Genomic DNA, 15,630 nt, shown 5'->3' with positions numbered 1-15,630 from the left:
ATCATTTTCTTTCAATGTTTTGAGTCATTTCAATCTTCAACAACTTGCTTTTCAATGTTTTCATTCAACTTCTTCTTTGAATGCGCGAGGCCAGTAGTAATTACTTTGTTAAGATTCTTTCTTTTTCCTCTTTTTACTTTGTTGTAAAAAGTAAAAACTAGACTATCGAATTAAACTTGTAATTGGATTGATCCGTCAAGCAAGTTCTCAAGAAGGAATCCCACTTTCTATAAAAAAAAAGAGCGGAACTACTACATAAATGCTCATTAGCCACGGTAGGTCAAAGCGTATATACCACTGTTTCCCTAATAACAATGGCTAATAGTCATATGCCACGGTAAGAATACCTTTTCTAATTTCGGTAAAAGCAAATGCCACTAATCTCATAAAACAGTGGTATATAGTATCTCATATACCACGGAACCAACCAATATCGCCTAATTTGTATTTTGATGTTCATATACCCCACCGTATCAACTAAAAAGTGGCTAATGTTGTGCAAAAATATAACCATATCGTGGACAAAGTCGGTCTACCAAAAACCCCACGCCCAAATATTTTGAAAGTAGGGTCAAAAACCTTATGGCGCTAAAACTTACTCTTTTCAACTTCCCAGACTCTCAAAACTTCTAACTTCCGAAACTCTCTCTAAAATTCTATCGGTCGCTTTTTTTTTTCTTAACTTCCATCATCCACTAGGGTTCTTCTTTAACTTCTATCGGTCTCTCATCGCCACCAGTAAAGCAGCAGAATATCAACTTCAACTTCAACTTCTTTAACTTCTACAACTCTCACCAATTTCGGCTATCAGGTAATTGTTTTTTGCTCTATTTAATTTCAATTTTGGCTGTAAAGCAATTGTTTTTGCTTTATATCATTGGTAGCTGTTGATAGGGTTCACAAAAAAAAATCTTTCCAATTTTTCTTTGCAAAATTTGGACTATAAAATTTAGGGATTTTAGTGTAAAAATTGCAGACTTGTTATGGGACTTGAAAAAAATCGGAGAGTAGATAGATTATGTTCTATTGTGGTTTAGGTTTAATTTTGCTTAATCTTTTCTTTTGATGTTTAAAAAAAAAAAAGATTTCCCTCGCTATTGTTCTTCACCAATGTGTAGCCTAAACCGAAACAACAAGCCACCATTAAATTAGTTTGGTCTTGATGTAAATCTAATGTGCTTGGTCAGTACAGTGTTTGTTACTTGAATCATATATTTCTTTAAATATGTTAGGAAGCTCAAGAAGATTTGGTGGAGAAACTAATTGCATAAAGAAAGTTATATAAACAAAAAGTAATCGAGTAAAATAGTAAATGTTAAAAGTCATATATGTGCTGGTATCATTTGCTTTTACGCAATACTCTAATAGTAACACTGATGTTCTATTCGTATTATTTAAGAAGATTCTTTGAAGATTTGAAACATGTGGAACCATTATATGATTATTGAACCGTCTAGCGCCTCTTAAATTGCCATCGATGTGTTCTAATCTCTGTCAATTATCATCATTCTTCTTCTATTGGTAATAGGTACTCATGGTTATACTGCCTATTGTTATTTGATGTTACCTACCTTTTTGTATTTATGAATGGTTGCTATGATCTGCAGGGACCAAGAAAGAAGATTCTCCTTTCTGTTGCAGGACGTTCCGAACGATAACATTGATGAATGCTGACTATTGATAGTTATCATGTACGGGCTCCTTCCAGTAGTTGTACACCCTTGTTTGTAAGTGTCACTATTTTATTTAACTAATAATTGGTAATCTGATCCTGTAATTTAATGGTGGCGTTCATATGCCAGATTATTCAGTATTTATTTTTTATTTTTTGCTTACCTAGTTACCTGGATCTAACTAAGTAGATGTGTAATGTGTCGTCTCTATACACACTGAAAAGTGAAACATAAACCCAGTGGTTTTGAGGTTATATGCAGTATGCTACACCAATTTTCTAGTTGAAAAGATGAAGGCTTCAAAGCATTTGTAGAATGTAGGTAACTTGGTATGCAAAGAAGATGATAAACTGGCGATTCTTTTGATAGTCAATGACAATGTATAGTAACGACCACCTATACTCACCAAATTACTACAGACAGTTGACAAGTGTGCCTACCAACATCAGTAGGTCAAGTACTCAAAATAGAATCAAAGACCTAAGTACGGAAGGAGTAACTTGGCTTGAAATGGACGTATAGTCTTGTGAATATAATGTAGATGAACTGATGGCCTAGTCCATTTTTTCTGTCTATTTTCCACCTTTGTGGTCATTTGGTTCTACCAAAATCATTATCGGTCTACAATGCATCAACCCATGTACTGTCTTGAGCAGATAGATGAAAGCGGACATTGTTTTCCTTCTTACCAAAGCCTGATAAAACTTGTACAATTAGGAGATCTTGCTAACCACAAAATCCTTTGGTTGATACTAAACTTGTAAAACAGGTGGGGTGGGGGGAATGTAAATATACTCAGCTATTAGAATCACTAAGTTATTCCTAGTAGGCTAGTACTTTCAATTGAATCACCTTAAGAAAATCGTTACTGTTTGTCAAAACTCCAGAAGGATTTGAGCGAATCATTCGAATAGATTTTGTATCACACTGCCTGCCGTGTGTTTAGTGCTTTTCTTCCCCCACTATAGTAGGTGCATTGGTCAGGTGTTTGCATTCTTCAAATTATAATTCACTGAACTGCTTGGGGATATTTTTCATGGAATTTCATGTGAGGTCCCAAAATTATATGAAATCCCATAGCACTGTCTCGATCGTCAAAATGTGGTCCAATGAAAGGTTTAGCAAGGTTTTAGTTCTCACCAAATACTTGCGTTTTAGTAGCCTAGTAAAACTTGTAATGGCCTGGTGATGGCATGTAGTTGCCTATATAGTGGCCTGGCAGTTACAATTTTTCTTAGCGGCTTAAGGTGTTTGACTAAAAGAATAAGATATGGAAACTGTTCTCGTACATAAACTGGTTTTAGAAACTTATGCCTGTTGTTTTATTTTTAGTTTGCAAGTTTGCTTATTGTTAATTGATATATTGGCCTAGTGATGGCATGTAGTTGCTTGTATAATGGCTTGGCAGTTTATGTTTACGGTTTTTGTTAGTGGCTTAAGGTGTTTGATTGAATGAGTAAGAGATGGAGACTGTTCTCGTACATAAACTGATTTTAGAAGCTCTTATGCCTGTTGTTTTACTATTAGTTTGCAAGTTTGCTTATTGTTGATTGATATATTGGGCAGGAACGCCTGGCTGATCGTGATTTGAGCTGACAAATAGATAAACACGTACTCAACGGTAAAAAAATTACTAGCTTTCAATTTGTTGATTGTGTGTGTGTGTTTCTTTTGCAAAGTTAGGGTACTGAATATTATGATTGCTAGGAATTTCTAGTATCAAGACCCTAATCTTAATGTGACACTTAACTATTTCATTTTACTCTACCAAGTATCTTGGTGGCTGGCCGGGCACATGTAAGGAAACTAGGAATTTCCCCATTCATACGCCTAAATCCATTCCCACGCTACACTTTTGGCACCTTAGGTTGATTAGTACAAGGTTATATTGTATGTTTGTATTTGCTTCAACCACCAGATTGAGCCAAAATCTATGAATTGCATGATTTTATCTTGCTTAATCACCTTTTTTTTTTCATGTGTATGTAGTACTTGTGTATTAAATTTCTGACATTGAGTATGGATAAGCCTTGGATGACTATGGATAGACTTTTTGATGGATACGAGGAAGGGGTCAAGTATTTTATAAAATAAGCTGGAGAGCATGCAGGCCCAGACAATCTTAATTTCATAAGATGCCCATGCCTTAATTGTGGGAACCACTTACATCAGAGTTTGAACGATATCAGGGATCATCTATTTCATGTTGGTTTTGAAAAAAGTTACAGAACGTGGATATGGCATGGGGAAAAGCCTTACAGTGGAAAGTCCCGAAGTTTCGACACGCATGAACCTCCATGTCAAGACTTTGATATGGAAACCCCATGTGATTTTGGGGACACGGTTAGAATGGTTAAGATGCATATGAGAGTTTTACGGGGAATCCTGAAAAGCTTTGTAAATTGCTTGAAGATGCTGAGAAACCTTTGTACAAAGGTTGCAAAAGCTATACAAAGCTATCATCCCTTGTGGAATTGTTCAACTTGAAAGCCAGTAGTGGGTGGTCGAACCACGAGTTTTACCAAGCTATTGAAGGTGTTGGGAAAAATGTTGCCGGATAATAACGAAGTGCCACAATCCATGACCAAAGCTAGAAATATTTTGTCTACGTTTGGAATGGAAGTTCAAAAAATACATGCATGTCCCAATGATTGCATACTTTACAGAGGAGATGAGTACAAGGATTTAACTAGTTGTCCAACTTGTGGAACGTCGAGATATCAGGAAAAGAAGGGTAAAGTGCCTGCGAAAGTTTTGTGGTACTTTCCTCCTTTCCCAAGGTTTGCAAAGATGTTTCAATCAGCTCAGACATCAAAGGATTTGGTATGGCATGTAGATAGAAGAGTAGAAGTTGATGGTCAAATGCGTCATCCAGCAGATTCTCCAGCATGGAAAGAGGTTGATAAAAGGTGGCCAAAGTTCGCTGAAGATCCAAGAAATCTGCGACTTGCTCTTTCGACAGATGGGATTAGTCCACATAGTAATCTCAGCTCTAGGAATAGTTGTTGGCCGGTTATGTTGATCACTTACAATCTTCCGCCATGGTTATGTATGAAGAGAAAATTTCTGATGCTGACAATGTTGATATCAGGTCCCCGACAACTTGGTAATGATATTGATGTTTACCTTAGACCTTTAATTGAAGATTTACAGGCTCTTTAGAATCCTGGTGTGGAGGTTTATGATGCCTACAAGCAAGAATCTTTTACATTAAGGGTTGTTCTACTGTGGACGATCAATGATTTTCCTGCTCTTGGAAATTTAGCTAGGTGTAGTGTCAAGGGATATCTTGCTTGTCCAATATGTGGTGAGAAAACTGATTCTACAAGATTGAAACACTCGAATAAAAACATATATCAGTCCCATAGAAAGTTCCTTCCAAAAAATCATCGTTATCGAAGGCAAAGGAAGGCATTTAATGGTCAGACAAAGAGTTAAGATCACATCCGGACCGTTAACCGGAGAGGTGATTTCGAGAAAGCTCAAAGAGATGAAAGTTAGATGGGGAAACCAAAGTGGTGATTCCAAAGCCAAAAACATCAAGAAAGAAGTCAAAGGCATCCAATGAAGAGTCACAAACACGAGAGAAGCAGCCTAGCACTTCTGATAAGAATGAAAGTGGTAAATATTGGAAGAAGAGATCCATATTTTTTGAGCTTGAATATTGGGAATTCTTGCTTGTGTGACACAACTTGGATGTCATGCATATTGAGAAAAATATTTGTGATAGCATCATCGGCACACTACTTAACATTAAGTATAAGACAAAAGATGACCTCAAAAGTCGCCTAGACCTCTTAGAAATGGACATGAGGAAGGAACTAGCACCAGAGAAAAGGGGAAATAGGACTTATCTTCCACCAGCATGTCATACATTATCTAGAGCTGAGAATGTAACAGTTTGCAACACTTTGCGTGAACTCAAAGTGCCAGATGGATATTCTTCACATTTTAAACACCGCATGTCGATGCAAGATCTAAAAGTGTATGGTCTCAAGTCTCATGACTGTCACATATTGATGCAGCAACTTCTTCCTGTGGCAATACGATCAGTGTTGCCAAAGCATGTGAGGTATACCATCACTCGATTGTGTTTCTTTTTCAACTCTCTTTGCACCAAAGTAGTGGATGTGTCCAAATTAAAGGAAATTCAAGACAATTTGGTCCTCACTTTATGTCTACTGGAAATGTACTTTCCACCATCGTTCTTTGACGTCATGGTGCATCTATCTGTTCATCTTATAAGGGAGGTTGAGCTTTGTGGGCCAGTATTCTTTCGTTGGATGTATCCATTTGAGAGGCAAGTACACAGAAAATTGAATTAACTACTTTCAATAATTCAGTAAAGCTTCATCAATTTGATTGTTTGTTTGTTTGTATTTTCTCTTTTTTTGTTACTTTTTGAATATTAGGTTCATGAAAATACTAAAGGGCTACGTTCAGATTCGAAATCGTCCAGAAGGATGCATTGCTGAAAATTATATCTTTGAAGAAGTTGTTGAGTTTCTTAGCGAGTACTTATCTGGAGTGAATGTTGTGGGAGTCCCATCAGTTAGAAACATGGATACTAATGATACGGAGAAAGAAAATACAATTTCTAAGGGAAAGCCTCTTGGTGGTATGAATGTTGTTGAAGTTGACGAGAAGACTTGGGGGCAAGCTCATCAATGTGTTTTGGCAAACACTAATGACGTTCAACCTTATATCAAGTACGTTAGTATAGGATTTTCTTTTTCCTTATTTCACCTAGACAGATAATGGTGACCAAGCTATTTTATTAACTTGATAGGAAGCATATGGAACACCTAAAGCTTACTTATCCTTGTAAGTCAGCCAAATGGTATCAAGATGAGCACACTCGCACATTCATTTATTGGATTCGTCAAAGGGTAAGATTATCTGAAATTATTTTACATCTAATACAACTTTGCTAAATTCGACTAAGATTCTTAGATAACTTGGATAATCAGGTTAAGGAGGAGGCAGCAGTTACCGGTAGCAAACTTTCAAACACCCTGAAAGTTATAGCTCAAGGACCTCGTCGAGACGTTCTAAATTGTTCAGGCTATGTTATTGGTGGATACCGTTTTCATACGAAGGATCATGAAGCTTCACTAGTAAACCAAAATAGTGGTGTAGGTTTAATGGCGACAACAGTGCAAATTTCTAGTGCCAAGGATAAGAACCCGTTGTTTCGAAAATGGGTTACTACGGTGTTATAACCGAGATATGGTGCTTTCGACTATCCGGTACTCAAAGTCCCAAAGATTTAAGTGTGACCGGGTTGACAACAAAAATGACATCAAAGTAGACGATTTGGGTTTCACTTTTGTTGACCTTGGTAGAATTGGACATAAGGAAGACCCTTTTGTGATGGCCTCTCAGGCCAAGCAAGTCTTTTATGTACCTGACCAACTCGATCCAAAATGGTCAATAGCTTTGAGGACTCCTGAAATAGACTACCTTGAGGAAGGGAATGAGGATGAGCTAGATCATACAAGTAGTAAAGTATTTCCAGATGTCGACTTCCTTAGTTCAGGTGCATCAGTATCATCTTATGCGCGTGTAGATTGTGAGGGGACTTATGTCAACCCTACCTCTAACGATTAAGTTAGAGCATGTTATGATTTTTTTCTTTCTATGGGGATGTTTGAACAAGTTTGTTCCTTTATTATTTGACTATTGAATATTGTTATTAAATGTGAATTCATACCTACTTTGATATTTATATTTGCCTTAATACTTTAATTCATGTTATGGATGATCATTTGTCTTATTATTGTTTAATTAATATTGTCCAAGTTATTGATACCTAGCTTATTTCATATGTTGTCATTGGTTAAAGTCTTCATATCTATACTCGGTATATAGGAAATCAGCATGGATCCAGGAGAGAATTTTAATTCTGATTTAGATATGGGAGTTGACGAGACTTCCGATACACCAATGGAAGTTAACAATACACAAGATTCAAGTGTAGAAAGGACAGGAAGAGGAGCAGTTCAATGCAAAAGGATAACAAAAATGAGAGAGGGTGAACTATTGAATGTTCAATACAATGAAGATGGTCAACGTATAGGGGAAGGCGGAAAGGATTTGGCAAGCTACTCAGGTTTGTTAGCAGAATCCCGAATCTCTATTGTTGATTATGAAAATTGGCATGCTGTTGGAGATGAAGTGAGAGACTTGTTATGGGATACTATAAAGGTAAATAGCTCCAGTTGTACTATTAATTGTCTAATTAGTCTTAGGTTATTGTAACTTTATAGCTTATTGTTTTTTTATAGGCCAAATTCAACTTGACAGAAGACGAAAAGAAGGGTGTTGTCTCAGATATTGGTGAGAAATGGAAAGAATTCAAGAGTCGGTTGACTAGGTACTATATCACTCCCTACAAAGACCAACCTGAAAAGCTTTTGAAGCTGCTTAAAAAACACGAGAAAAATATTAGACAGGAAGATTGGGAAAGATTTGTGAAGTCAAGACTGACACCAAAATTTCAGGTTAGGATAACTTATTTTTGTTAGTTTGATTGGTTTTGGATAACTGTATTCATTTATGGTTAACAAGCATTCTATCTTCTGATACTTCCTACTGCCTACTTCTCTAAAACCTCAGCCCATGTGCTCTTACTTTCTGCTGGATTTTCTACCGGGTGCGGGTGTGGGTAGTAATTTGGTAGTCATTTTAGTCATAGTCTGGGGGCGAGTCTCACGAGTGTAGACGCTTGCTAGATATTCATAGTAATTTGGTAGTCTCTTTAGTAATTTGGTATTCATTTTTGCTTTTTTCATTCTCATTTTCATACTAATGATTAGTAGTTTTTATATTCTGTCTCTTCGTTCCAAATATAATAGATTCCGTATCCGACCTACTATTTCGGAGTCACTCAAGAAAGAATACGGGGCTAAATATTTCGGAAATCGTTCAAGAAAGAAATAATACCGTTTCTCATAAGTCTTGAACAACTTGTAAACGGCAAGCTAGTAACGAGTTTTTCTCTTCGGCAGAAGCTGCCCCTAAAGCAAGTAACTCATAAGCAACCACTCCCTTCCCCACCTATGAGTAAGCTAAAGGTCTTCTTAGCAGAGAAAGTGAAGGTGTCTAGCCTCTAATGAAGCTAGAGCTAAGAGCTCTGTTAGTTAGTGTATGGTATCTCGTATCTATGAGTTAGTCACTATCCGTCCGGCCGAATGCAGGAGTCAACTCCTGGGAAGCCAAGTGTCTTAGAAGAGTCCGTAAAGGTATCCTAATACCTAGTGGCTAGGGCAAGTAGTGATAACCCGAAAAAACTCAATTAGATTACTCTAACCTTATTCTTACGGTATCAATAATTTATTTCCTACTCTCACATATATATTCATGCAATATATAGAGTAAGGATTCGTTCCACTCTTAAACCTTCAAGACTTAAATAGAATTCAATTTATCAAACACAAGGAACAGTGAGAGTGATGTGTTATATGAAATATCTATTCTATGATTATACTACGGATTCAATTTATACTAACAAGATACGAAAAATTCAACTACGGAAATACTAACTGGACTCTATGATAAGGAATTAGGGGATTGATTCCACCTTAACTCTACTTAATCTACTAACAAAGAACTGTCGCACTCCAAATTGAAATGTTCAATTTGGTAAATCTAATCCCTAACTATTCATGGCAATCTCTACCAAGTAATAACTAGCATGTGAAGCATTAAACCCATTCTCATGGTGAACTAATTACTTCTAGAATTGAATAGATTATCAGGACGAATTCTAAGCTAACAAAATCAAGTTTTCACCGAGGCTTCCTCAACCCCTCTAATGGAGGGTTAGCCTAGAGTCATTAAACTATCATTTCTCATGGAATCTAAACAAGACATAATATAAAGATTTGAACTTTACTTGTTTAAACTCAATTCAAAACTACTCATGCAAAAATTGAATTAAACTAATAATGATAACAAACAAGAATTTAAACTAGATCTATAAATGTAAGATGACAAAATCGAAATGACTAATAATAACTATTTTATTTATCTAATGAAATGAAGAACAATGATTCAAATGTTGAAACTAAAACAAGAATTTGCGACTAATTAATTAAAACTAATTAGATCTAGATCTACTTTTTCTAACCTAACCCTAGCTACCATTACAAGGAACTAGTTTTCTAAATAAAACTAGATAACTTAAGAACTAAGTTTTACTTTGTTTTTATATGTTTCAGATCCAAAAATCGTGCATGGGCTTGGAGCCATGTTTTGGGCCAGAGAATCAGGCCCAAAACCCAATTCTTTCAGTCCAAAAAGGGCTCTTCAGCTGCAGTTGGCTTCGACAGATGTTTCGTCCACTTTTTCTCCTCTGATTAGGTCAAGGCTTGAACCATTGGAAAGCTCTTTCCGATTCGGTCGTTTTGACATAAGGTAGACCCAATTCCGAGGTCTGAGTCCAAAGATATGGTCTTCGGAAGTTTTGCTGACTTTGTGCACTGTTTCTGCCCGCGTGGACTTTGACTTTTCATCTTTTGACCGGGCTTTACAAAGGCTTTGTCTTCTTGAATCTTGGCCTTTAATCATAGAACTTCTTAGCAACCAACCCTTGCTCCATTATCTCGCTAAAGTGGTACATATCTGCACATAATGAACTTTGAAGCCTGAAATACATAAAAACACGTGTCGGTATTATTAACTCTTAATTATTACTCACATAATTGGTCTAAAAGTATGATTATTAAGGAGTTAAAACTACAGTTTTGGGCTCTTATCAAACCACCCCCAAACAGCATTTTGCTTGTCCTCAAGCAAATATGAGAAATTAGAATAAGTGACCAAAAATGGAGTTCTATCTACTCTCGTTTCGCTGAGTGCGATTGCATTGACCATATGCAACAAGGCCTTAAACCACTAGGAATTCCCTAGTGGACGAAGTTACTGACCTTGTGAGAGTTTTCCAGTGAAGGTACTCACAAACTTCTTCTATACTACAACGACTAAGAAATAAAACTATTGTTTTCTCATTCATGTCTCAACTATCTATACATCTCACTAGCAAATGAATAAGAATAACCAAGTCAAAAACCTAAGCTAATATATGCATAATAATCAATCATCTATAATACAAATATATATACTATGAGTAATACTATGAAATGCCTAGCGGGTTAAGTTTTGAAACTTCGAATAAGCGTCCTTAAGTAGGTCCTCACATCAAAGTCAAGACAAAAATCACTCTGATTTTTCCGCTCAAGTTTCACTACTCCAGTGCGCAGTGGGCACACTTTACCTTACAATCTCAATGACACACAAGAAAGCCGGAGTCGATCAAACACATCTGCTTTACTATCACACTAACCTATTCCTAATTGAGCTAGAGGTCTTTATTAGGTGTTGGGGATTAGGAGATGGTTTAAGAAGGAAGGAAATGGATATTCAAAAGGACAAGTCCGAGATAATAGAGTCTTCATATTATGTAACTAGAGAAACCTTGTTATTTACTTTTGCTTCTACACTTTGTTTCCATCCTTAGCCATATTTTTCTTTTTCTTTTCTTTGGCTTTTGACTCCCTTTTATTCTATTTTTGGAGTTTTGATTTATTTCTATTTTTCTTTTTCTTTGGATGGAAACTTCTTTTCTTTATTTCCTGAAGCAACTAACTAATTTTTGTTTACACAGGTTTTTTTCTCTTTTTCTTTCTTCCTCATTCTATTCTCAGACTTATTCTAAAATGGGTAGGTTGATTGATTTTTTTTATATATATATTTTTTATTTTGTTTTTTTTTAACATGGTAAAGGAATTGTGGTTTATGGAAGGGCTAATGAAAGGCTCAATTAGGCTTACTAGCGGAAAAATAATTCATAGGTTTGAATTTCTGCTATATCGATCCAAAGAGGGCCTAAATTCTTTTAGGATATGGTTTAGTGATCAAGCAAGTGGACGTGTGATTTCTCTATCCGGATTTTACTTCTCCCTTGTGTCATTTCTCAAATGTTTCACTCATATAAGACTTTAGGCTATATTCTCACATGATTTGTAGAATAAAGTACTCTAGCCTAGATTTGAAAACTTCTTCGCTAACAATCATAGATACTCATGTAATATATTTATAGATAGATGCAAAAGTATTACCTACATATTAACCTAAGTTTCTAACAATTATTCTAATGCAAAAGCTATATGAGACTTCTAGATTATTAAGAGCATAGAAAAGAAAACAATACCAATATTCCTAAGTGTGTAGCATAACTTATTTATTTATATTTTTGAATTTTTGAAATTTTTACTAGAAAACAAGTGCATATTATACATATCTATATCCTACCGATGCCTTAATTACACGTGTTTCTATGCCCACCCCCAAACAAGAAACATGCTTTGTCCTCAAAGTATTTAAATAGAGAGGGTAGGAAAAATACCATGGAAACGCGTGAAATTCTGAACATCACGTAAAACAAGGTTATAACATACTAATATAGAAAAGAAAACGGACGCAACTCTATAAGAGTTCCATCCATTATGGGGTTAACAAGAAATAAATTGCTTGGGACATAAGCGGACACTAACTGAAACTAAAACATACCTCCACTTCAGCGTTTAACTTCGTCATCCTCCTTTTCTATAAAGAAGTGAGGTTCCTTCCGCGTCTGCCATGCCATGATAATTTGTCATGCTTCACGCCATTTATCATCTATGATTGCTAACCTATTAAAAGCCACTTGGTCGGATGGGGTGTAAGGTGCAACCCGATGAGGTTGTATCCTCCACCCTTGCCAAGTCATTGCACGCGGAAAGATCTGATAATATAATTGGTGGGTACAATGTCGATTCCCAACCCAATCCGTGAAAGCGGGCACAAAAAATAGGAAAGAAACATAGCATAATACGGAAATTAGAGCAGGCATAAGAAGGTACTTATGCCTCATGCTATGGGCTCGAGCTAAACTAGACATCAAAGTTAAGGGAAGGTCATGGCACATCGTCCCCGCTAAAAGCAAGGAAGACAACAAAGTGGCATCATTCACGAAGAAAAAAAATGCCATTCCCTAAAAATGTTTAGCATGATCCAAAACATAACAGTTCCTATGTTCATGGACAGGGCTACCAAGGGCGACGTTATATTCCTCTTGGGTCGACGATCACGGAAAATGCCTGCCCCATACCGACTCATGCAAAAACTCATAAGTGTAGACATACATATTATCTACCCAATAGCACCATGGGTCTTGTATTTCAGCGGGCATAGCAAGTCCAAGAACAAATGCTAGCAAGAACCATAAGCGGTTCCCAACATACGTGTGTGATCACTTCGCAAAACCAAGCACCATAAGTAGTGCTTTGAAACAAATCTTTGAAAGACTGTTCCAGTATTATTATAGGAGATGTCATCTCGAACTACGCCTGGAATAGCTGCGAATGAACCGGAACAACCCGCTGAAAACTGGAATTTTTCGGGTCGACGAAGTCGATGCGCAAGCGCCATTAACTAGAGCGCCGAAGTCGCTCTGTATATTTGAAATTCCAGTGTTTTGGCCGAAGTCGCTGGCCTTGGCGGGTGCACTCAACAAAATTTCGACAAAAGTGTAGAGGAAAAGCGCCCTCACAGAACGGGCGCGCGCCCGAGGGTGTTGATTCGTGAAAAATGCGACGCGAAAGCGTTAGGGAAACGTGGGAGTGAAAGGTGAGAAATGGAAGTTAGGTGTAGTGTGGGTTGTGAGTGTAGAATGAATGAAGTTTTTATAGGTTTTGAATTGTTAAAACGAATCGGTAAGTTGCCAAAAAGCTTTAAGGCAATTTCCGGAAACAATAAAATTTCCGAACCCGAAAACGGAAACAACTCATATTCTTGATTCTATAACAACCCTAATATCTTTATACTGGATTTAGACTAGTAACTTCTAAACTCTCTTAGATTTCATCATACCACCACATCTAATCATAGGTATGCCAATTATGACAATATTCTCAACCTTCACTCCAAAACAAACTCTAAAATGGAGGATCTTCTACAAATCATGATAGAATAAATAATACCACCCCCAAACAATTCGGGAAGGTGGGATTAACAATAAAAACCATGCACAATTTGAAAAGAACAACATTATATTAAAATTGAAATTCAAACAACATTTAACTACCAAATTCAAAGTTAACTACGGAATTTAACAATGTAACATCCTATCTACTAAAAATAATAAAAAACAACATCAAAACAACAAACAAGAAGAAATCTAGCTACTCTTCAAGGCAACGAGGTGGGGGTAAGAATAGGAATTTGAGTGATCAAGAATGGAAAAACCAAACACCCCACCCCCAAACAAATTTTTGAAAATAGGTTTGTAAAAATTTGTTTTAAAACGTGGGTCTTTTAAAGTCAGATTCCCGAGACTTAATGTGGGGTCATTTTACGTCAGATTCCCCTAGACATGCACACCCCCAAACAAGCATGAAACTGGGGTGGCACAAAGTGGATGATGCGTGGTCAACTATAAACAAATAGTCGGAAGAGTTGGGGGTCTAGCCATAAAAACATGATACTAAATGCACTCCCAAACAAAATAATGTTGTATAATTGGAAGCAAACATGTAAGCAAAGGAATGAAAACTTATGCATCCTATCAAAGAACATATGCAAACCATCATGTTGTAATTGTTTTAAATAGTTGGAATGACCAAAAAGATGAATTAGCGATACTTTAGGTGAGAAGGGAATGAAGTGTGGATCCTGATGTCTTTCATTAAGCTTAGATGAAAAAAAAAAAGACAAACTAGGTTTTTAACTACACTTGGTCGAGTTTGTCTCTCAATTATCGAATGGTGTACTCATGGGATTGTGTGCTAGGCAAACACTCTTCAATCTGTGAGGGTTGAAAAATTATAGATGGTCTCCCCGAGGCAATTGGCTCAAGGGCAAAATCGAGGTTCCTTTTAAATGGTGGGTGAATGGATGGCTTAGTTGTGGTAGATGGTTGGATTATAGGAGGTGGTAACTTCGGTGGATGGTGGTTGGTTAGTGGTTCATCGGGTGGTGGATCCTCACATGCTCTTAAGAACTCTACATCTGGCTTAGCTGAATCCACAAGGTTGTGGTTCGTGGCTTTATCTTTAAGATTTTCCTCTATTTCTTCCATTGTTATTTCCTCAGCTGCCAAACTGAATTGAGATTCACATTGCTCTAAAGATGTAACTTTCTCATTTTCTTGCACATTAACTTGTTCATGCCTTAGATTTGAATTGTTAATCTCCATGTCCTCACCTTCTTCCTTTAAAACACTACAAGTATCCTCAATGGCCTCATTCGAATGTGTCGAGACATCATCCACCGAAAAGCGGTTTGCAAACTCAAAGGCCTGGACATGCTCAACAGGAGGGTCCATATTACGAGAATGCCAATAGTTATCAAATTCTTCCTTCGTCACATCTTTATAAATATCTTCTAAAGTGTAATCATTATATTCATCATCAGGTGGATCAGTGGGAAGTTCCTCGGAGACATCGCTCAAGTTTGAGTGGTCATCCGAAACTAGTCCTAAAGAGTCGTTTACAAGAATTTCCTCATCCAGGTGGGGTGTGGAGTTAATATCATGGTTAATGGGAGGGTTTTCGGAAGGCAATGGTTCATGAAATGTAGGGTAGGTGTGAACTAGGTTGACTGGGTTAGTTATGGGAATAGTGTCGATCTCTGGGATGGTAGAAATGTCTGGCGCAGGTGAACCTAGTATCTTTAGGTTCCGGTTGATTTCCTGAAGTATTATTTTGGTTTGGGCCATCATTTCATCGAATGTTGTTAGCTGAGGTGAAGCTTGGTGGTGTGGGTCTGGTTGGTATGGTGTTTGATAGTCATAGTTATTGGCGTTTGAGTGACTCTGGTTGATGTCGTACTGTGATGGGTTAGGTTGAGGCTGAATGGCTGGTTGATTGTTATTGGTGGAATTACATGAATAGTTTGGATGACTAGGAAACTTTTG

The 15,630-nt window shown here is 36.9% G+C and overlaps 1 pseudogene; it reads left to right on the top strand.

Annotated features, from left to right (window-relative positions):
• The first annotated feature begins 4,220 nt into the window (after positions 1–4,220).
• On the top strand, positions 4,221–6,895 carry LOC147497691 (uncharacterized; annotated as a pseudogene).
• Positions 6,896–15,630: the final 8,735 nt, after the last annotated feature.

Source organism: Coptis chinensis, chromosome 5, assembly GCF_015680905.1.
Source record: "Coptis chinensis isolate HL-2020 chromosome 5, ASM1568090v1, whole genome shotgun sequence".
NCBI lineage: Eukaryota > Viridiplantae > Streptophyta > Magnoliopsida > Ranunculales > Ranunculaceae > Coptis > Coptis chinensis.
The sequence above is the reverse complement of the archived record's forward strand: the minus strand, read 5'-3'. Positions and strand labels throughout refer to the sequence as shown.